Source organism: Nipponia nippon, unplaced genomic scaffold (genome assembly GCF_047370975.1).
Source record: "Nipponia nippon isolate SJK-2023a ecotype South Korea unplaced genomic scaffold, ASM4737097v1 scaffold_5, whole genome shotgun sequence".
Classification (NCBI taxonomy): Eukaryota; Metazoa; Chordata; class Aves; order Pelecaniformes; family Threskiornithidae; genus Nipponia; species Nipponia nippon.
The window spans coordinates 95,806,014-95,828,812 of NW_028262369.1; the positions used below are offsets into that span (position 1 = coordinate 95,806,014).

Here is a 22,799-nt window from a genome sequence, read left to right on the forward strand (position 1 = left end):
ATGGCGGGAGAGGATGGGCAGGGAACACACAAGCTTCAGCCTGGAGAGGTGTGCTGTCAAGCGTGCCAGAGCCATTGAGCCCAGCAGGAACTGGCAAAAAGTTTAGACACATTTTTCACTGCTGAATTTAAGGTAACTCTGCTCAGTGCAGGGGTAGTGGAAAGCCCTGCTCCAGCCTAGTTCCCTTTGCTGGTGGTGCAGCCTGCCTTTGGGGTGCCAGACCTCCTCTCCACCCAGTAGGGAACCTCAGGACGCAACTTGATTTCTACGATTCACCATCCCGGTGTCGGGTATTTCAGTTTTACTGATTATGAAGTCGTGCTAAAGTGCATTTAGAGACCTCACACTTAGTTCCTAGAATCTAATGGTTGATTATGCTTTCCTAGATCATATCCTGTTTAAAATACAGTTGTGCAAAAATGGCTTATGAAGATAACGGCATACAACATGTATAGTGACATACTAAAAAATAGTGGAACTTTTAAATTGATGTGAAAATCCATTCGTTATCATTGTTTATGACTTCTAGTTTGAACATAGTTCTGCGGCAGATTAATTTAATGAATTTATAAACCTCTTTATAGCATCTAAGTTTCATCTGTTGTTGAATGAACTTGAGTTAAAGAAGGTAAACTCCTTCTGGACCAAAGTAGGAGTGCCAAGTACACTGAATTCTGGAAAGAAATTACTCTCAGCTTCTCAAATTTAACTAATAAATCAAAGACTATAGCTCTGTATCAGATACAGATGAAGGATAATGCTATGGGTCAATTTTTGGAAGATCCTAAATTTTGTGGGAGTAGGGACGTAGCATATGACTGCTTCATTTTCATTAGTATTCTTATTTTATTCAAACTTTCTTGCTTTAACTGGATATTAAAACCAGTTTCATACCAGAAAAAGTATGAATCACCAAAATTACATGCTAAAGTCTGTTATCTTGACATTTTTCTGAATGAATATTGAAATGCTTAGCAAAAAAAAGATCTTGAAGTTCCTCCATCAGTAATCAGACCCAGACTTTACTTGAGAAAAAAATCCTTTTTATATTTCTTTATGAAAAGCATGGTCTTAATTATAATGATGTTCATTAAAACAAATGCCTTGAAAGACTACTATTTTCAATTCAAAGGCTCTTCAAAAAACATCTGAAAAAAACCATAATCTACAATAAATCTATCCTAGAAAAATCTTAGGCAGAAATACATACCAATTGAATGTATATGGTATATATGTACATCTATATGTGTATATATGTGTACTCTTCTTCAGAGAATCAAGAGGTTTAGTTCTGTCTTCTATTTTTTTTCACATTTATAGAAGGTGTAAGAAGTGGTTTAATTTGATGAAATCAACCATTCAATGCAAACAAAGGCTTTACCTCTGAAATAAGACATCAGTTTTGCAGGGCTATAGATCCTTTGAACTTGTATGACATTGTCTCTGAGGACAAGATGTTTGATGAATTTTAGACTTTAAAGCCTTTAGTAGGAAAAATTAGTCCAGAATCTGTTCCTGTAGGATGGGAAAAAAAATAATTCACTCTTCAAAAGATCAGGAAAAAAGTGATGTCATTTTCTATTTCCCTTAAGTACCTTCCCTTCAGATGCTTACCTTGGAAGAGGCTCAACAGCCATGAATTTAGGGGCTTATGCTCCCAGTGATCTGGGCATTTATGTTCTCTCTGCACAGAATATTGAGGACAAAAAAACCCGCACCCTTAGAATATGAGGATAAAAGGACCTATGGGTAAGATGATCTTAAAAAACATCACTGACTAATTTTAATCTATTACTTTAATATAATGAACATAATGATTTGTGTAAAATTACGTTACCCCTGTTATATGCCAAATCTGTTAGGAACAGCTGCTTTGCATTCAGTATATCATCATGCAGAGTTATAATGTTTAAATTTTTTTCATTAAGGTCCTATTTTAGATTTGCAAGTTGGTGCACAAGGGAGAAGGGCTGGTGCCTCCATCACACTGTTGCTGTTAAAGGTTATCGAGAAAACCTCTTGGCTCTGTGAAGAAATGAGTAATGAGTGCAAGTTGGTTTTGCAGACCCTGTTCCAAGGGAAGAATGAGCCAGGATTAAAAAGTCTCGTGGAGAATATTTTTCCTAACAGGCCTAATGTTCAATGCTTTTTTGCTCAGAAGAGCTAGAAGGGTCACGATAACTGAAGCTTGAAATAAAGGTGAACTGATAACACGGGGAATGTACTAAAGGGACTATAATTAATTGAGTCTTTATAAACACACAGAGGCTGCAGCAGAGGTGTGATTCTGCTGACACTCTTGTCCATGTGCATGACCAAGGAGTGGGGGCTGCTACCTGCAGTGCCTCACCTAACGTCTTAAACTCTCTCTCTCTCTTTTCTAAGTCCAAAATAATCCTAAAAACATAACATCATAATCCTAAATAACACTTGCCTTTTGAAGTGCTAATGATATACTTTGTCCCATTGCAGACCTTGTCTGGACTAATAGAAATAATGGTTCTGAATTAATGCTTTTCACAGGTCAGAAAGTAAAGTTCTAGCTGATGATAAGAAAGTAGCATTGTAATATTTTTGTTAAACACTGCCCCGCATCATACAAGAGTGGAGATGTTGTAAAACATGGCACTAGGCACCCACTATCGTAGCGTAAAGGATATTGTTCTATGATAACCTACATAGGTAACTACAGCATCAGAATATGACAGTGCTGTGTACCTGCTTTAGGAGAGTCCCTATTAAGTTTGGCAAATATAGAATAAAAAGGGCCTCATAAAAACAAGTTTACAAGCATGAACCAGAGGAAAGGGGAGGACAGAGTGGTCTTGAGAAATGAGGGAAAAGGAAGTGTATGACTTCAGAGACCACAGACTACAGAGATTAGAAGGAACTGAAAAACTGGAACAATCTCAAAAGCTATAGAATGAGGGCTAAGAGTTTTCTATTTTTGCTTGCTTGAAGCAAGCTGAAATTAAATGTATTTGTGCAGACATGTTGGAGTGGTCTGAGTAAAGACCTTCTTATATTCTGTAGGTGGCTGCTGTGAAGAAGTCTTCCAAGAAGTGCAAACAGCCAACGTATCTAATACTCAGCCTGGTGCTATTAGTTGCACTGGTGGTACTTTTCTTTTTTTTTTTTTTTTTTTTCCCTCCCCCAAATATGGATACCCCATCCACCACTAACCAGTAAGATTTCCTGACATATCCCAGATCTTATGAGAAGATACAATAGCAATTGCCTGTCAGAAGGAGGGAGCTGGGGAAAAGGGGAACAGAGTACAGCCATGCACAAAAACTGGAAGTATCCTTGTATTACATGGGCAAATAAAATCATAGGAAATGATTGGAACAGACATACTGAATTATTTAGTTCAACTAACTGCTTCAAGTCTTTGATAAACTGATTCATTTTTTTGTTTCCCAGTCCATTTCAGGCAGCCTAGTCTCCCTTGAAAGCTTCTGGACACGAGAGAGAACAATCATCTGTCTGCAGAGGAGTCTTACTTCCTGCATCTGATTTTCTCTTGTTTTTATTGACTTCTTTCTTCTGGCACAACTGCCCGAGCAGTTCTGGCTCACTCTGCGATGGCAGCATGGGAGGGAGCAGAGCAAGAGCAGAGCCTACCACACGGACAAAAACTGTATTAGGAAGAGACAAGCAATGACTTCAGCAATTCTTATTTCCACTATGTTTATCTTTTTGTGAATGTGGAATTGGATAATGGAAATGAGCCTCTTCTTTCTCAAAGGCTGAAGCAAAAGAAGAGAATATCCCAGAACATCTCAGGTTCCTTTCGCATTCATCCTCAGCATGGGATTTTACAGGGCTTGATATTTTCCCCACTGTTAGTCACCACGTAGCTGAAGCTTTTTTAATAGAGGTAGAAACAACACTGGGTGGAGTATCAGTTTTATATCAAGAACAGCCACTTCATACTTCCTTTACTGTGAAAACATGAACAGTTTTTGGAACATCTCCAGTCAACAAGCTATTGGCGTGGAGATTTTGGGTCATACCTGAAGTCAGTGGTGAACAGCAGGGACACAAGAAGGGCTTTGAAGAGGATTTTGCTAGCACCACTTTGTAACTCTGACTTGATCACGGGTATATAGATTAAGATATTGTCACCCAAAGTGCATGACTCATTTGTCTTTTTAAGGTCCGTTATTGTGTGATGTAAAACCACCTTTTTGGCAGTTTGGTATTGTAACACTTTTAGCACTCAGAGGCCTAACACTCCAGAAAATGCATTTACACTGCATTTAAAGCTTGCATGTAACTAAATCCTGTCAAGGAAAGTCTTTACATAATGCATCAACATATGCTGGGTTTTTGTCTCTTTTTTAGTACAGTATAGCTATACAATGGGTTGGAGTAGCTTTTCTAAGTTATTAAAAATAGCCCTAAGCAAGGCTGGCCTTTAAAATAAGTGTCAAGATCCCTAAAACACCTGGGAAAGAGAGAGAAAAGGACCAGTTTGGATTTATGTAGAACTTTCTTACCTAGTAGTTTTCATTAACTTCAGTGTCCTATTTTTTTTTTTTAAACAGTGAAAAATTAAATTATGTAGGCTTGAAAAATAATGAGTGTAAAAATAAAGAAATATCTTATTTCCTTAGCTATGAATATTTCTAAATCCAAACATCATTATAAAGCAAAATTATCTTTATTAGCAAGTAAATGTCCAGAGAATGCTGTCCTAAACGTCTCTGCTGCTTTGTAAAGTATATCTATTATCAAAACTTTAACAGCTCAGTTATTAAGAGATGTTTTAATGCAAGATCATTTCTCTCCTAAAATTTGAATGTTGTGGGTTTTAGACCTCAAGTTGTGGTACATATGTTCCTTCCATATAGCCAACATTAAACTCCTGAAGAATCTATAAAGATCTGTTTTCTACCACCTGTGACAATTTTTTTAAAAATAACTTTTGTGCTTTTAAGACTGTGGTAAGTAAAATGAATTGTTTAGGGGAAAATCAGCTCAGAGTAAAAGGTTTTGGAAGATGATACCAGAATGTTTATAATGCATGTTATGGTTGAGAAGGTTGTGTGAATTTAACCATTACTGTATATTTACATTGACATTTACATACAAGCTCCTACATAATAATTTATTGCTCAAGCAGGTAATATTAGAGACTGCTGTTAACTTGGACTATAAACTACTGGAGCTGTTACATGGCCATGTGCATGGCCTTCTTGATGCATAAGAATGTGCCCCTAGAAATGTTTTTACTGGGATTAAATATTCAAAGCCCTTATAGGCAAAAAATGACAGCTACTGAATGGACATCAGCTCTCTGAGCAAACAACTGTTGTAAACAAGAATATGAATTATTGTCCTTACAGACATAATTCTTTGTTCTCCTTTTTAATTGAAATATTTTAAAATCTACTACTAATACGAAAAATATAATTTCTCTGGTGAAGAATGTGGGAAATAGTACATTATTTCTACATTATCACATAGTCTACTAGTTTCCTAGGGTTTTTTCTAGTGAATTGCAAAGTTTTGGAACTTTATGCATTTTCATTAATAAAAAATTATTTTCTTCTGGAACCAGCCATTGCATGCACAGTTCTTTCAGGCTTGTGCCTGCATGCTATCCAGGTTTGTATTGTCTGTTATGGCTTGATTTACCCACTGAATCAAATTTGTCACTGGGTGCTTGCTATACAAGCCAGACTATGGGCTGCTTGTCAGTCATTCCAACACAGAGTAAAGGCTGAACGAAGCAAAAAGAAAAAAAATTAAGTTTTCTTTCCCCCTCAGGAGACTGCTGGTCCAGAACAAGTCTTGGAATCACTGTTCAAGCACCTGATGAAACTTATGATACTTCTTGAATTGGTTAGAACCGAGTTGGTAACAGCTGCTGGGCATTCAGCATCCTCAGTCAACAGTGATTTTTAAAACTGCTGTTTTAGCCTTAATGCTCTGTGCTCTCAGTTATGAGATGTGGAAATCTGGATGTTCACCAACTTGATGGCATGTCTCATAAGCAATGACGCCATGAGTCACTGAAATAGAGACAAGAAATCTGAGCTTCAGAAATGATGCTCCGTCTTTAACTTGCACAGCAAACACGCAAAGACCAACCTATTGAGCAGCAATCTGCTCCAGGTAATGTCTATGCAGTTTCTGTTTCCTGTTTAGTTTTACTTAGATTAGACGAGCTCTTAGATTTTGCTAAACTGTTTTTTTTGCACATCTAAAGTATTTTCAGCCTTCCAGAGATCACACAGGAAGCTTGTGCTGCATAAGTTTAAGCAGTATGCAAAGCTGCCATTCTTTTATAGAATTTTGTCACTACTGACATACTGTCAAATGGATGTGAAGGAAATCAGACGGAGTGTGCAACTTGACGTGAAATGTTAGGTGTACAGTGAAAGACATTTTCATGAAAAATGTCATGTCCCCAGTAATCTAGGTTTTGGACAAGGTAACACAGGCAAGTTCTGCTGCAGTATTTTACAGGTTTGCTGATGGTTTCTTCACATTTTAGTGATGAAGTTCTGCTGTCCACACTGTTCACAAATATTTTGTAATTATAGGAAAGCTCTTGATGCTTTTATTTGAGGAAAATCTTAAGATCTACATGGCTGCAATAGATTTTTTAATTAAAATTTATTCCATATGACAAAATTAGTTGAAACTTATACTGTTTTTAAAAGAGCTAGCAATTAATTAGTGCAGCTGCAGGTTCTTTAAGCACTAGCAGTTGTTAGTTTACAGAAAAGCACAGTATTGCTTTCTCAACTCCTCACACCTGGAAGAAACAACTCATTCATATGCAACATCCACTTTTTTGTTCCAAAAGTCCATCTTTAAAATACATCCCTAAAACGCAGTGCCTACAAAGAAACGATATTTTAGTTTAGGAGGGTGAAGACCAGCTGTCATGCTATTCAACTCCCTCTCCTTCTGTATGTGTGTGTTACCTCTTGGCATACATAGTAAGCATTTGGGAACAAGGACAGTCTTGGTTCTGGCTTTGTATGGCCTTTAGCATAATTAGATCTTTGGCCATGAAATGGAGGTTGTAGAAGTTATTACAAAATCAACAATAATAATGTAAGGGTCACTTAGTAGCAGTGCTATGTGGCCCCTTTTTCTTTCTGGTGTTCTTGAGTCCCTGAAAGTCTTGCTTCCCATGTGCTTCAGTAAGTGCATGATGTACTAAAGCTGTTCTCCACAGGAACTTTCTTGCATCTTTTTTTTGCTGCAATAGGAAATGATCTGCCTGCAAATTAGTCTTTTCTTTGCAGCCTTGTAAAATTTGTCACAATCCCTTTCTAGGCCTTCCTAAGCTCCACTCCAGCCTCAGCTCCAGCCCTTGCTTACTGACTGTCTCTGCCCTTTCTCCATGGGATGTTCTGCAGGATCCTCCTTTAGGGCACCCAGTGAATTTGTTGATGGACATCTGCACATATGGAGCACATCTTCTTAAGAAACTCCATTGATACCCCGTGTCAATAAGGTTCATTTTACTTCACTTTTGGGACGAATCCTTAAATTTCAAGATGGCCCTGATTTTCTCAGGCGTCATATGGCAGCTCTTTGTTTTATTGTGGGAGACAATCAAAAAAAGATCCCCCTATTCTGCCAAAGCATCAACAGAGGGCTCTGTAGCCTGACCAGCACCGTGATGGACCTCGTGCACACAACACAACCACCCACCCTGCCCTGCAAGGGAATCCCCGCTGCACCGGGGAGATGAGCCCTCATTTTGTAAAAGTTGAGCTAGAAATACCGAAAAGATACTATCATTCCTTGTTGAAAAAAAGGTCACGGGGGAAGACTCTGGTGAAGGCGTATGCAAGGAAAGGGCTTTTCTAGAGCCCTGAAGGTGCACAGCTGCATCTGAATCTGTTCACTCTCTGGGTTGCCCCTGCCTGAGAGGGACCATTACGGTGCGAGATGCTGCGGGAAGTGAAGCAGGGCAGCAGCTGTGTGTGCCTGTGCTTCTCCAGGGGCTGCTTCATGGAGAAGTGTTAAAACAGAGAATTAAAGATACAGAAGTGTTTATCTGGGCGACCTTCACCAGACAATACTACAAGTCTTTTTTTTTTTTTTTTAGCAAACTCTCTGATTGGCTACAATTTGCTATTTTATAAATGTAAAGTAACAGTATGGTAAGTGTCACATTTACTAAAGTTACATTTCAAAATAGCAAAGCAGATTTGTTGCAAGCTATTTATTTCAGTACTCAAAGGGTTTCATTGAAGGTAAGAAAAGGGAAGTTATCTTGGGGCTTAGAATCGTAATTCCTTTCAGCATTTCCTTTTAAACCTCATGTTTACCTTCTGCAAAAACTAACCCTCCCTGTTTGTTGCAATTCTAACAGAGGAGCTGCTTTCATACTTGAAAATTTTGCTTTTTATCCAATCCGAAAGAGTTTTGCACTAAACTTGGGTGTAAGTCGCTCACTGGTGAGATGGTTAGCTTCTGCTCTTGCAGGAAGTGGTTTTATTTTACTTTTTTTTCCTGCTTTCTTTCTATCTTTATGAGCTGTGAGAGATTAACCAAAATGCTGTTTATAGACATGTGACCTAGATGTTTTCCGTTTTTTGAAATAGTTAAAACTGTTGCTGGTTGATGGCAGTTTGAGATGAGACGGCGACATCTGTGAGGCTGTAGGTAAGGAGCCTTAAATTCATCTTAATGCAGTTTAGGAAACCTGTTGCTAAAGATTTTTAAAATAATCATAAATGCATGTATTTTGTATGCGTTCAATATGGATTATGTTAATTACACAATTATTTTATTTCTGTTGGCATTTGTGAATTTGAAAACAATGAGCAACAATGTAGAGAGTACTGATGTAAAACAACGTTTTAAAGGCAAAAATAGTGTTCAGAATCTAGTAAATCTGCTGCATCCTATGCAAGAAGCCACCATATCTGACCCTCTCTAGTATCCCAAACCATTAATCACTTCTCTTATCCCTGCTGGTACTAACTAGTTGTTCCCAAAAGGCAGAAAAGGCTGGTGGCACTGGCTGGGAAATGAGATTAGATCACATTTCCCAGCATTTGCCTTTGCCAGGTGCAATTTAGCTCTGTTTGATTAACTGGCTTCCCTGCTGGTGACCACGAGGGAGGTGATTAGTAGCAGTGGCTGCTCTAAGAGTTAGAGTGGTAAAGGTAGGTATCTAGTTGATACTTGGTGTCACTAGAGACTGAAGAGATCGATAGAGGGATCTCTTGCCCTGCTTAGTATCAAAAAGTTTGGTACCACAGTTATTCATCAGTGGTGTTAATAAGAATAGGACACGGGGAGTCATAAGGGACATTGTACAAAAAATATCCTTGGTTTGTCTGTGGGCACTTTCAATGCTGTTCCTTGTGGAGCTGTTCAATGGAGATGTCATGGTAGCATGTTTCCTGCATGAGGCTGTTTAGATCCAGACTAATTCCTCCTCTGCTTCGCAGTTGGCCAGAAAAAGGTTGTGTGTCCTGAGTCTCCATTTCACTTGAAGATTTCTGTCACAAAAGATCACTTTACATTGCCGTCAGCGGGCAAACACTGCTTTCTGGCCTTCAGAGCCTTACAAGAAAATAGTAGTTTAGAAAGACATATATAATATAATGCTTTGATTATGGGCCATGTAAAGGAGAGCCAGAATTAGCAAGATTTGTTCTATGGTGAAGATTTGTTTTCCTGGTAACGTGTAGTTTGCTGTAAACTCTGTGACATGTACTCATGGTTGTAACTGATAGCCTTATCATAAGAAGCAACTTGTTTTTCCTTTGGAAATATGGGTCAGAGTTGAAAGATATCACACGTGGCTTGAAGCTCATTTTGAAATTGTGCATACTAATTGGAGACAGATTTTAGCGTACTGTTGTAAGATTACATTTCAAATTTTCTGTACTTTTTGGAGAAAAAAAGCTGTCCTGCCTGCATACACAAATCGGCACAGACAGGGAAACTTATGAAAAGAATGTGTTCTCTTCCTGTGCTGTGTTTGTAGTGGTTTTTATGTTACTGCTGCAATGTCTTAGAATCATTTGAAATGCATTTTCCACAGAGCTGTGAGATTTGGTAAAGTAGTTTGAATTCTCAGAGTTATTTTTCTTTATTTCCTCCCTTCCCTGCAACTTACCTGTTTGTGTCCGAAGGAAATTCATTTAAAAGCAGCGTCTCTTGTTCACTTTACCTCTCAATCTAATTACATCTGTAACATACATTTGTTCATTTTCTTTTCCAAATAGAGTGAACAGCTGAAGCTCCTGCTGTACGCTATTATTGAATTACAAAAAAACTTTGCCTTTTTGGCAGCATTTGTTGTCAAACCTTCCTTTTGCTTTGCTACAAGAGATACCCTAGCTTGGAAGAGAGACTCCATCTTCTTCCAATCAAGCATGAGTGTGTGGCCGCCTCATCAGTCCCTCTCACCAGAGCTGGGATTGCCAGGGCAGCAAAGGAGAGGTCTGTATCAGGCCACGGTGTTGGACACGTTCCTCCCCACCTGGAGCAAGGCAGATAAAATGATGACAGACACACATTTCAGTTCTTCTCCTGATGTTTAGGTGGCACAACACAACAACCTCTGGTGTGGTGCTAGCTTAATTGAAATAGCTGCACACAGCTATGGTTTGGATTTCTCTATTTCAGGTCCCGGAAGTTATTACTTCTTTGCAGTGACGAGCTTCAGGCCAGGCTCTAAAAAGTAGTACCCCATGCAAGTGGGATGGAGTGGCCATCGTGATCTCTAGTGCTATAGTGAGGATGGCTTTTGCTGTGCTGCTTAGAGACTTCAGCTTGGCTCTCTGCTAAGCGGTCCCACAGACTTTTAGCAGTGGAAACTGCTGTATTATGGCCTCTTTCTACTGAGTCACATGGGGCTTAGTGGGTTATAGGCAGCGTCTTCTGAATTTTTTGAGGCTCACAGTGTGTAATTCTGATACTTGACTATTTTTCTTGACTTTTCTTTTTTAGATGTCTCTGTGCTGTGTCAGCTTGATCAGTGTGAGTTGTTAACCATTTAATGACTTGTTAAAGCCTGCATGCTGCTAAAAACTGTCTCGTGACGTTGGAGAAGTCTGTTAGTGCTTAGGTGTGTTCTTAATTAGAAACCAGAAACATGGCAGTTGTACAGAATGTATCTTAAACCTGTATATGTAGGTGTCGTTTGGGCTGATCTCTTTTAAAGACAAAACAAAGCATCACTTGGGCTCTAGCTAAAGTCTCTATGTTTCACTTTTGTCCTAAGTAAGACTTCCACATGGATGCATCAAACCAGTGCTACAAAGACAGAAGCTGATACTGGTGGATACCAGCTATATGAAGATGCTTTGATCATTTTCCTGGTTTCATTTGTTGATAGCATTAGTCCTGAAGAAAACAGATGGGATAAAATTCTGGCCCAGCTTTTGACAGTGTATCTTCCATGATAATTCAAGTGCCATTCAGAGCACAACAGCAAATTTCTTTACCTGAGTACACAAGCTGCACAAAACTGTCTCTTTTTCTATCCTGTGGTGGCTTCCAACAGCTTTTGTCACCATCAAACTAATTGCTGTAATGTCCTCTGAGTCTCAGAGTAGGATGAAGGCCCTGCTGCCTTCAGCTTGCTCACAGCAACGCACCTACACCTTGGGTGTGCATTTGGGAACCTGTGAGCTCAGTCTAGGTCAGGAGGCATTGGTGTTACCTGCTTCTGAAACCTTCTCATAAGGTTGGTCTGCTTCAACCGGTGGTCTCAATGAATCTTAATTTCACTGACAACTCTCTTGTTGACATCTGAAGGACAGACGTGGTTGTTCTTTTTCTGCGCTGTGTGTTAAGATTGTGCCTTCGCACACTCGGCATGCCTCTGTCAGTCTTCCCTTCTTCGAGAAATACTATAAAAAGGTTGTTTTGGAGACTCACTACAAAACACTGCTAGCTCCTCATTTGCACAGGGACTTCCTCAATGCAGATCTATTTTTGTTTTAAGTGAGACCTCTTATCACAGAGTCTGTGGACTCCCATCATCTTTATTACAACTTGAAGCACCTTGGGGTGCAAACTTCCAGGCTGGCTGAAATAGGAGCAAAAGAAACGCTATTGGATTTTTTTAAGAAAGCGGTCTGAATGAGAAAAGCGGGCATCAATTTTCTGGGCATGGCTATTTAGATGTTGCAAACTGACCATGGGGCAAATTTAACTCATGCTAGAGCTCAGTCTGTGGATGCAGCCAGGTCATGCTGGAGCAGATTTTCAGCACGTCATTGGCTCATGCTGAAGTCACCTGGAAGTGTTGAGGTCTGGCATGTGCAAAAGTGAGTCCTGTTTGCCAGAAAGCAAGAACACAAAATTCATACATGCTTGAAAATTTTGGCCTTTTTCTCTTCATTTCTCTGTATTTTCATTAACCTTACTTAGCACAAGAAAGAACTCTTTTGGAAATTAAGTAAGAAAGATATCAGAGGGTTATTTAACAGATATTGGTATTCTCCAAATTAGCTACTAAACTTCTGGGGGTATGTGCAAGTTAAATAGTAAAATACTAACTCAGACAGTGCACAGATGATACCTACTGAAGTATTTCTTCAATAAATTAACTAAGCAAGTTGGATACTGATATGGTTAGTGCTTTAAGGTTGTTTAAGACACAATATAACACTTCCTGCCATTTGAGATTGACAGGTATTAAATCATTCACTTGTAGTTAAGCCAGCTATTGTGAGTTTGTGTTGTGGTTTTCATAAACATTTCTTTCAAAGCCTGTGCCTGATGTGCTAAACAGGCACAGTCCTCAAACGAATGAACTTAAAGTGACTTCTGATTCCTTCTCCAAGACATCCATCAGTTTTCAGCACAACTGCAACATGATAAGAGGGGAGAGGGAGAAAAGGAGAAAGAAAAAACAGAAGTGAATGTGACGTAGAGCTGAAGAGACGTGGTTTAAGTATGTGCTTCTCTTTGTTTCTTATTTCTTTTCCTGCCACGCCCTGAGCAAAGCCACCACTGTATTTGGCCCTGAATCAGATACCTAAGCTCCTATCTGAACCAGATACCGGAGCTCCTCCTAGGCAAGGCATAGTGCTTACTACCTGTACTTGTTTGTCTGCTGCTCAGGATGTTACTAAACTCTCTTCCTTTGTGGGTGGGGAAGGAAATGACACAGATATTTTGTGAAGACAATTGAAGCTCTGGAGTTCTGTCTCCAAGAGAGTCACCTCCATGGCTGGTGAGTTCCTCACCAGCCTGGGGTGTCAGGATGCTCTCAGCATTTCTGATGTGTCTGCTGCAGCTGTGGTTCAGGAGACACCTGCTGCTGGGCCAGCCAGACGTCTGCTTGGGACAGTGGAGTTGGAGGAACTGAGCAGTCCACAGTGGGGGAATGGACCCAACGCTGGCAGCGTGTCCCACTGGTTGAGGGATCCTCAGCCCACATGGTGATGCTGGCCAGAGACAAACCCACACACACATTGCAGGAGAGCCTGATGGTAACACCGTGGGCGTCCACAGCAAACACCAACAGAAGCCTCCCCAGGCTTTCTCGGACAAAATGCATTTCTAGCTAATGGTTTTGCTACAAATGAATCAACATTTTCCAGTAGGAAGGTGTTACATCAGACTTTCCAACTGGCTGAGCTGCTCTGACATGTGCTGCCTTTTGTACTTTGGACTAAGTAGTGCTGAGGCTTGATCTAGAAAGATTAGTGTCTCTATTATCAGCAGTACATTGCATGCCTCGTTACTTTATTAACAAAAAAAGCAAAATATAGTAACCGGTAGTAATGAGTAAACAAATTCTTGTAACGAATTTTGGACTAGGAGGTGGCACTAATCCATCCACACTTCTTGGAGTGGCAAAGGAAGCAGAAACAGCCCAAGTAAAAGCATCTCAGTTCCTCCTCGTTCATTAATCCCTAGGCCCTGGTAAAGGCAAGGCATCCCCCCAGTCTTAGCAGAGGCTTAGAGAAACTGATCTCTTCAAACCATTCTTGAATTTCCTTTGGACAGTCTAGCATTGGCTCTGGATTCAGTAGTATATAATTGTATAGATCTGAGATGTTCAGAATTGCTGCACAGAGATTTTAATTGGAAAATTTCTGTTCTAGTTTTAATTTTCATCTAAAATTTGAGGCTTTTTATAAAATCTTTCCTAAAGTGCAAGTGAGTGAGGAGAGGGAATCTATTAAGATGTGGAGCAAAAACTGTATAAAATAAAAGAATGAAAAAAGTTAAATGAAGAAATTTCTTACCAGACTTGTGTTGTGAATAAGGGTACAGCTGTTTAGGGAATAATGTTGATGCACTGTAAGGACATTTTAACTCAGGTTTGTGGGACTGCAAGGGCTCACTTGAGCTGAGTGCAGCACTTTCAGTCAACAAGGGATTTGAGGAGTCCATCAGCTCCACGTGTTACCATGCTACCTAATAAAGGCAGCCACAGCCGACAGCAAATGTAATACTGTTTAAGTATATTTGGTCTTAAGAATGTTGGGGGCAGATGAATGGATGCCACTCTTCTCACTATGACTGTTGGTGTTTGCATGTGAATGTGGCACCATCACAGTCCTGCTGTCATTGCTCCCGACCCCAACTTCTCCTACCAAGTGCAGCACATCTGTGGTGGGACTGGTGGTGCAGGTGGGCTCTGGTCCCCTGGCCTGCAGAAAGCATGCATACAAGGTTTCTGGAGTCATCCTGAACCACCTAGTGAAACAAAGTTTTCATTGGTCCCTCACAAAACAATGTACATTTACAGTAAAAATTTTAGATAAAATTAGCTATGCTCAAACTTCTTGCATAATCAAAGAAATTATATTTTTGACAGCACAATACCCTTGGTATTTCCCCTTTGCTGAAAGCAGGTATCTTAGCTACACAACATGATATCAGATACTATCATGTAGAACAAATTCCTTTGTCTTCTCCCCGCTTTGCAAGGCAGTGCTGAAGAACAGCGTGGTGGGGCAGGCACACCTGCCGCCTTCTGCTCCGCTCTGGGCCACAGCAGAGGCAGATGGTGAAGAAAGCAAACCAAGGGCCCCACGAAATGCAGAAGAGGGGCTTGCTCGATGCAAGCCACAAAGAATTTCCCCTGCTAGTTCCTGCTGTAGCTTAAAAGTTTTCTCCTAAAACTGTAGGTGCCAGCTCTGCTGCATTTCACAGCAGCGTCTCTTACAAGAGCGGCACCGGGAGCTCTGCAAAGGAAAGTGGAGATGGAGTGTGGGAACAGATTAAAAGTGTCTGGAGCTTTTTTTTCCCCCCTCAGATGGGAAGTGGGAGCAGTGAGAAGAAGTAAGGGAGCAGCTGCAGGATCACAGCACAAAAACTGCTGCAGATATGTATGAAGGAAGATTGAGAGAGGGTAGGAGGGACTATTTCATGTCCACAGCACGGGGAATAGAACATTATCCTGGGGAGTGGGAGGAAGGGGGTCTTGCTGTCCGAATAAGGGACAAGCCTCTTGTTGTAGAAACTATTGAGGCAGGTAGTGTCAGAAAGAAATAGTTTTATTATAAATTTATTTTTTAATTTGTTTTTAAAGTCTGAGAAGCTTTAAAGCCTTTCTTATTCAATAATCTCCGTATCTCACTTTGACAGACATGTCTTCTGTAGGATGATAGGTATATGGAACTGCAAAATGGATTAAGACGTGGCAAATGTGAATTTAAACTACTAAGTTGTGGGACTCTAACTACTCTAAGAGATTAAAACACCTGCCATTGCTTCCCCAAAGACTTAACAGAGCTCAAGAAAGCATTTTTTCTATTGAAGGGGATGCTGCTGCTGCAGGAACTAAGGGTCAGGAGGCAAACTGAGGCATGACTTACAACTGCTCCAAGTGTTCAGTAGCGCACAATTGATTTAGAGGTAGAGCAGGATAAAACTTGTGTATAGTCTTACTCAGTGGTGAACATGAGGTGCTTCCTCTGCTGTGGATCAACCAGTAGAGCATGTGCATGTACACATATATTACAATGTGGTGCAGGTCACAAATGTGCTGTAATGTCCTACCAGAGCTGGCCTTGTGATGGCTTGTTTATGTAGCTGTTGTCAAATTGAAACTGAAATTTCTGTTGGCAAAGCTGTGAAATGTAGAACTTATAGGAAGTTTGTTTCTTTGGCTATTTGCAGTAAGCTTTCAGGCGTTTAAAAAATATTTTTCTAATACATCAGTTTGTCTTGTGGTACTAACTCTTCCACTTCTCCAGAGAGTTTGGGCTGTTCCAAAATTACCATCACCACATGTCTAATTCAGGTAAGCATGGAAAGTTTGGATGAATATCTGAATCTCTGTGAGGAGAAGTTCTGCAAAATTGAGCTGGAAGTATTTCAAGCAGTCTTACTTTGAAATTTCTGTCACTTCTGCTTCTGCTTGTATCTGTAAATACTGCAAGAATAACCTTTCCCATAGTATCTCATCACTTCAGATCTGGCAACATTAAAAGTAACAACACTTTTCTGAACATTTAGGCTATAGGAACAGATTTCTTTCAAGCACCGGAGAAAATTTGTGATTCTTATGTGATCTTCCTAGAGAAAACATTGGATTTTTTTTATTCAGAATTAGACAGCTTTAAACTAAAAAGTTACTGTGTGACAAGCATCATATGCAGGTGTAAAATGAGTTTAGAGGTGATCAGTCTTACCTGTGGTTGTTGGAAAGCCATGAATCTAAGCTGTACTTATCTGCAGTACCTAAATGTATAGCAGAAAGGAAGGAGGTGGAAGGAAATTATCTTTTCCTCAGTTGATAGGTGAGGGCAGGTCAGCAGTAACCAAGCACTACTCCTCTGGGCCCCTCTAGCACTTCTCAGATCTTATTTGGTGTTAAATCAATTAAGTTGTTATGAACTTTTATGATGCTGGGAACTACTTGCTGTGATTGGCCTAATGACTAAACCATACTCATTCTGCTATTCAGTGTTGTAGGATGCATCAGAAGTGTTACATGTTGGATGACATTAACAGTTTGGTTTTTTAATACTGTGTACATATGACCAATATTCATCATTTAAGGATTGTAGTCTAGCTTGCACAGCATGGAAAATGGAGGCAGGTGTCGTGGATCAGATGCACTCCAGAAAGAAATGAAACGCGCTGCCAGCAGGAAGACCTAGAAGTAGCAATTTTTCCCAGGCATGTTCTTTTACATATTCAACGGAATTTCTACTGTGGACGACTGTTCCCAGAACATATGCAGGCCAAACTGTACACAAAGTTCCCCTTGAAACTGAGATATTAAACTGACATAGGAGTGGTGAAAATAGACTCCATTATGCTATCCCATATGATATATTGGGACAGATGAAACTACTATTACATTTCCTGAGACCTTCACATGTAATACAATTAAGAAACAAAGTGATGCAAGAAGAGACATGACCATATGCAGACACTTGCTGACTTGAAAAAGCTCTTTTACCCTATTGCATGTGTTTTTGTTGTTTCCAATAATATCCTAGTAATATTTCTTAGCAAGCTTTTATTTGTGCAGGGAAGTCCTGTAGATAGCAGGTCATGAAGTATTACAGAATTAGAGATGAAACTGTAGTCATTAAATATGGATGTGAAGAGTTTGTCATTGTATCTGCACAACTTTGGAATAATAACTGTACCCCATTCTCTTCTCTTTCTAATTCTCAAGCCATTTCTGTCCAGATAGGAAAGCATTTCCAGAGATAACACACCTCTGCCCTACAGGGTACAAGCAGTTTTTCCAGATCCCTGTTTTTCTTTGACATCTGATCCTGCTGTTTTTAAGGGTCTACGTATAGCAGGGAACAGACTCCAGGGCTTTCAGCTATCATCTTCTACAAAATTTCAGAATGACACACAGGAGGACCTTAGCTCCCTGCTTAAATCCTCACTGATAGCCATTGCCAGTCTAGCACAGCTATTCAAATTTTCTGCCTTCATGTCTCTCTTCATCTAATCCTTGAGACAAATCAAGCAACAATTCATAAAGTTTAATAATATTTCCACTGAAACTGTATATTTGGTTAAGCTATTTTGCTGCCATCTGCTAGAATGTAGGACTCAATATCAGCCTTCTATTATTTTATCCTTTTAATTTTTTATTGTGTAAGGTGCTATTACTAGTTGAAAAAATAGATAAAAACTACAGTCAATCTTCATAGCAGTAAGTGACTCATATTTTTAGTGCTGCGATCAATGGGCAGGAAATCACTGAGGCATCAAACTGTAACAGTCTGTAAGTTATTGTGCAGTGTAGACTCCACACCTATGCAGGTTTGTGATGTACTGTAAGTGGAGAATCACATATTCTTAATATATGTGGTAACTATTGGGAATGAGAAATGAAGTATTGCATTTCAACACTTTAATTCTTAGGAACTCAGTCATCAAAACAAGCTTAGAGTATGTTCTTAGACCCCAAATCAAACAACATAGTTACCGCTGTACAATGGTTCAAGTCTGCATCCTTCCTTTTTGCAATTTGTTATAAAGTATATTTCCACACCTGGCTCTGTAAAGCAATAAATGAGTGTGCCTAATGTTACTTTTGCATTGCTGTAACTCCATTAACTTCAGTGGGTTCACTGCGAACCTGAGACCAGGATCAGGCCTTTAAGAGCTGTCTGGAACCGCATGTCCTGTATGGCACAAACTAGGAAGAAATTATTTTAAATGATAATACGCTTTATTCTTACTGGATATTAAGCTGTGAGATTTCAATCATAAGAATTATGTAGTTATTAACCAAGAGTTATTGTAAAATATAACCCTATCTTGATATAAGAGAATAAACCAAAAAGGTTGAAATGGTCATCATATCAAGGATCAGGTTAAAATCTCAAGGATAAAAGATTCTGTATCCTAAAAGCTGTTTAACAATGATGCTTGAAAATGCTTTACTTCTTGTATCGCACTACTGCCTAGGAAGTCTGCTATGGTTCAGGCCAAGTTGTGTCAAGAAATTTGCCTTTAGGTGCGTCCTTCATAGAGACTGGATTATTTACCTCAGAGCAATAGAATTGTGAATAAGGTACTGAACAGCGTATTCCACCTGTGGTAACAGAGTAATGCTGGGCAGTAAGATAGTGCTACCAAAAAACCAGAAAAGATATTTTACTCCTCTCTGACCACAGGAGAGGCGTGGGTAACTGTACATGTGAATTACAATTGCCTGAAGAACTCTGTGGGCCATTTCTGCTTTTATTTGCAGAAAGTCCTCAAATACCAGGCCAGAAAAGAGTGACTACAAAGCCCGTCTTTAGACACATGAGGTAAAATGACCTCCATGGTCCTTGCTCACTGTGTTGTCTGTTCTGAGAGACATCAGTGAAAGCCTCATATGGCTGCAACTGGTAAAAAAATTAAAAGAGGGTATGATAATCAACGCTGATGAGCATGGCTTTTGTAGGACTCAGGATGTATCAACTAACTCACTGATGTTTGCTGATGAGATTGTGAATTTGGTTGATAAGGGAAACTGTGCTGTTGAGTTTAGGACATTTAACATTTTACAGCAGACTGAACTCAGCATGAAATTCTGTTTTATTGTCTATCTGATATAAAAGGTTTAGGTTGGATATTAGGAAAAACTTCTTCACTGAAAGGGTAGTCAGGCACTGGCACAGGCTGCCCAGCGAAGTGGCTGAGTCTCCATCCCTGGAGATATTTAAAAGACAGGTAGATGTAGTGCTTAAGGACATGGTTTAGTGGTGGACTTGGCAGTGCCAGGTTGATGGTTGGACTTCATGATCTTAAAGGTTTTTTCCAACCTAAACGATTCTGTGATTCTATGAAAAAGACAAAATTGGACTAAAGACCCAGGCAATGGTGATGTAGTATCATTTCTGATCTCCTACTTTGACTAGAGATATGACTGATGGTTGAAATTAATGCTGCTTCCTAAGTACAAATTATTGCAGGCTGGATGACACCTTACTGCAAAGGAAAAGGCATAGGAATGTTACATCTGCTTTGTATTTTCATTACAATGGATTTTTCTGTTTTTCTAGTACTCAGATAAACTGGCTTCAGGACTCTTCTGGGCACCAGCCGAGGACACCATATCCCTCAGCAGCCTTTGCTGTTTGTGTCCGTGCCCTGGGTGCAGATATGTGACGTGTTAGCTGTGAGAGCAGTGTGGTCGGGATGGTTGAAAAAAAATAAAGACAGAGTAGAATGCAGATAAGAATAATTGAAAAAAAGCTATGTGGCAGTTTACTTGCTGTCCCCTCTCTTCACCTATAGTTTTTTCATCTGCCCCTCCCCCCCCCATTATTTCCATCAGTTGTCTTTGAGCCCTTACTGCCCCTGAGCTGTACTTCAGTAGAGACACCAGTGCAGCAAAGGCTAAGAGCAAAACCCAACAGCAGAAATAATTATGTAGGTATGCTGATTTTAAACACTTGTTTCGCAGACATAGCAATATGTTTTCTTCTTTACAAGAATGCTCTGACTCACCACATGTGTGGCATGAGCTTGTTTTTTCATTTGTTAACTCTTACTTCCTCTTCCATTTTTATGTTTTTTCAGGCTCACAGGTCTATTGTAATGGTGAACCTAGTGTTGATTTTTATTCTTTTGTAATATTGTTGCATTAGGTTTCAATGGATGCTCTTCATGTACAGTATGCTCTTCAGTAGAAGAATGGAATCAGTGAATATAACAAGATGAATTTTAGTTTTGCAGTGTTTTCATGCTACTATGTTGAGCACTTTCATGTTCATTATGCTTCTGACTTGATAGTGGTAGATACGTCATAAGGAGTGAAGTTGGAAATCAAAAGTTTATTTTGATAAATACTGAAAATTATATACAACATTTTTAATCTCATAATCTTGAAAAACAAATGCAACAATTTGTATTAATCATGGATAATTTTTTTTTCTTTTCTTGGATAAAATTACTTGCTACAACTGCTACTTGTTACAAGTTGCTAAGGAATTAACATTTGCATTCTGTCTTTTACTGCACATAGCTGTAGGAAACATAGGCATAGCTCAAGCCAAAATTTAGAAATAGTGCTATCCTCTTGTTTCTCGAAGAACTAACGCTTCGCTTTGTAGAAAACCTATATACTAACTTTACCGATACTGTACTAAAACTCATGAAATAAAGTTCTTGGGTAATACTAGCCAGTCTTCTCATTATATGATCAATTTCGGGACAAAGCAACATGTCAAAATGGATTAAAAACCTGATAAATTCAATATGAAACTTCGTCTAGCTCCATGACCTGCTGTAGGAGGGGAATACTTACTGGCTGTCATTGTGAGACAGAAACCATAATTAAGCTACCGAAAACATAAGAATGGCATTGAGATGAACAATTCACTTTCTTAATTTTTGCAAAAAGCTAAAAAGTATATTTTCCCTTTTTTTTAATGGAAATTATAAATAGCAAAAGGAAGGGTTTTTTTGGTTTTATTTTGTTTTTCATTGGGATGTTAACAATGTTACTTTGTTTCCTTTATCAACCTCTTTCTCTTTTTGAAGAGAAAGGGCAGAAAAGTGGTTTTTCCCATCAAAGGAAAATTAGAATTATTTTAAATATTTTCGCTGTTACCAAACATCAAGATTTTGTGAAACTACTGTTTTTGAAAGAAATGTTACAAAAAAACGTTCTTGAAAATAGTTTTGCCAAGACCCAGCACTTTTTGAGGAAGCCTGAGATCCGATCTCTGCAGTTTGCTGTATTATTCTTTTAACCCGGGCCTGATTCTCAGAAATGGGATGGATTTTACTGTGTGTACGGATTTGGATCTGCAACAACTTTTCCGTTTCTCACCTCTGTAATACTCATTACTTCCACAGCATGTGTTTGAAAGTCAACTGTACATTTAGAAATCAGGGGTTTAGGATTTCAACCATTGATCTGCCAGACATGTCAAATGTCACTTGACTGTTTATCAGCCACCTCACATGTGTAGTTGGTGTCTGAACTCTGGCTTTAGTTCAACTTGATTCACTGCAAGGATGCTGTGCTACTTGCTGGAGGAGGCCTGTCTCCTCTCCGAGCATCCCAAATACATGGATCAATTAATGGGAAAAGTGACTGCAAGTGTTGACCCACTGCGGCTGATAATTTAATTAAAATTATGAACCTCTTCTTCCCTCAGTGAGGGTTTTTCAGCTCCTGAGGTTATCTCCAAAAGTGGCTCTCTGTGTAGGACTGAAATGGTTTTGCTGTCCCAGCCAGAAAGGTGATTTTGTCCCTTCAGCTTGGTGGTGTTTCTTGCCTCATAGGTAAGCTGATCTACCCACTCTCCAGAAATTAAAGTTCTCCTTTCTCACATCCAGGGTAATCCTTTTTCCCCACTCTACAAATCAGTTTTCCCTTCCTGTGTCATCCATCAAGCCTCATGTCAAGGATTTTTCTTGTGCCTGTACTGTTCCCTGACTTTTTCCCACCCTTATCCAACGTGCTGCTTCTGTTCCACAGTGCCCTGAAAATGGTACTTCCAAGAGGATTTTTCGGTATGTTCCCTTGTCCCTCTTCTCTTAGGTTGTGCCTAAGTTATGTTAGTTAAGTTACTACGTTGTGTTAATAACTCTTAGATTGTAGCCTTAAAGTTACGCTGCCCTTTTGCTCCAGGAACCCTATAAGAAACAGGGAGGGGAGGGAGGGAAAGTCTGTCTTGGTTTAATGCCTTTCTCCAGCAAATCAACCGTAGGAGGTTTCAAAACTAAAATTTATATCCAGATGCTAACTATTTGCCAAAAGGCAAATTAGCTAATTATATAATGAACATGGAGTGCCTCACAAGCAATTGCACAGGGCTTGGCAGCTCTGCCTTCCAAAGTAAGTGAAATGAATTCCCCTGCAAAACCGGCCTAAATTTGGCCCTGAGCCTGCTAATAACAGTTTGGAAGCA

The 22,799-nt window shown here is 39.5% G+C and overlaps 1 protein-coding gene across 7 annotated transcripts in view; it reads left to right on the top strand.

The window, feature by feature from the left end:
* The first annotated feature begins 8,094 nt into the window (after positions 1 to 8,094).
* ARHGAP15 (Rho GTPase activating protein 15) overlaps positions 8,095 to 22,799 on the top strand; it is a 331,375-nt gene continuing 316,670 nt past the window's right edge. For 2 of the 7 annotated variants that reach the window (XM_087731937.1, XM_087731941.1), the window contains exon 1: positions 16,120 to 16,207. The gene's annotated coding sequence lies outside the window, so the exon portion shown is untranslated. Of the gene's footprint in view, positions 8,136 to 8,315; positions 8,641 to 16,119; positions 16,208 to 22,108; positions 22,171 to 22,799 lie in introns of those variants that run through there. The other 5 variants (XM_087731936.1, XM_087731934.1, XM_087731935.1 and 2 more) reach the window with 5 other exon arrangements.